The following is a 1478-nucleotide window of genomic DNA, read 5'->3' on the forward strand; positions in this document are numbered from 1 at the left end:
TATTACATGACAGACATGTATAAGTGAGCTGCTGACATATGAAGTCACAAAATGTGTTTTTCTTTCATTGATAAATCTTCACCATAAAAACTTTTTGGCCTAAACGAATGGACTATTTCTGGTATCCAATGAAGAATAGCCATGAAATATAATTCTTAAATTACCAATAGTGCACGGTATTGTTCTAAGCATTAAATGAATTCGTCATATTTCTGCATTACGTGGGGGAAAAACACTCTGATAGTGCAGGCAAATAATGCAGCCCAAAACAATTTTGCATGTTCAACATCGTTATAATGAAATTCCGAATTTATCTCACCTCATTCGACGACTGCGATAATATATAGGCCTAAGCTCATTGATAAATCATAAATCTATTAATATACACTCCTCAAAAAAAGTTTGGAAATCTGAGTTTGATCGATAATATCTCCTCGGTTTTAGTAAATATCAATGTGTAATTAATATTAATGAATAGATCATTTAATTCTCTTTAAAATGATGCACTACATGATATGATTATGGTTCACATGGAGGTGCAGTGCCTTGAAATGTGGGCCAAGGTCAAAATTCAAAGGTTGTAAAATGACACAATATTGAAAGTCACTGTTCTTTTTCCAGTGGTGATGAGTGAGTTTCTCAGCGGTTTCTTTTAATTATTTTCATGCACCTTAACATCAACATTAACATGGAATCAAACACACCTTTGCACAAGCAAACACATGACAAACAAACAAACATGCATGGGTATTTCAAACCACGACTCAAACCATACATAAACCACAAAAAACATAAAAAATGAAGAAGCAGTGGCTTGATTTGAATTGATTTTCATCTCTTTTGACACAGACAAAAGAATCATGTTCTGTACTGACCCTTCATGACTATTTCTGCTTGTTTTGCAGCTTTTCAATTCAGACCTCATCCAACACTTTTGAATTGTGCTCTTTTCGTGATGGCATGATCATAACACGCATGCTATCATTTTAAAGAGAATTAAGTGATCTTTTGAATGAAATCAAATATGCATTGTGTAAACTTGGGAGTTGGGAGAAATTGATGGCCAAACTCAGATTTCCAAACTTTTTTTTGCTCGTTTGCAGCTTTTCAATTCAGACCTCATCCAACACTTTTGAATCCTGCTCTTGTCGTGATGGCATGATCATAACACGCATGGTATCATTTTAAAGAGAATTAACTGATCTTTTGAATGATATCAAATATGCATTGTGTAGAATTGGGAGTTGGGAGAAATGAATGGCCAAACTCAGATTTCCAAACTTTTTTTGAGGGGTTTAGATAATTATTCAACTCCAGAGCATGAGCTACTTCGAACGCACAAACACCCTCTCACAGGCGGATCGCTCCCCCACGCCCCCCTCCCCCTCAAGGCGGTGCAAGAAAAATAACAAAGGGAAAAGAAAGAAAAGAAAAGAGGGAGAAGAGAAAGAAAAGAAGAAAAATAATCAGAACAGGAA

Source organism: Lytechinus pictus, chromosome 10 (genome assembly GCF_037042905.1).
Source record: "Lytechinus pictus isolate F3 Inbred chromosome 10, Lp3.0, whole genome shotgun sequence".
Classification (NCBI taxonomy): Eukaryota; Metazoa; Echinodermata; class Echinoidea; order Temnopleuroida; family Toxopneustidae; genus Lytechinus; species Lytechinus pictus.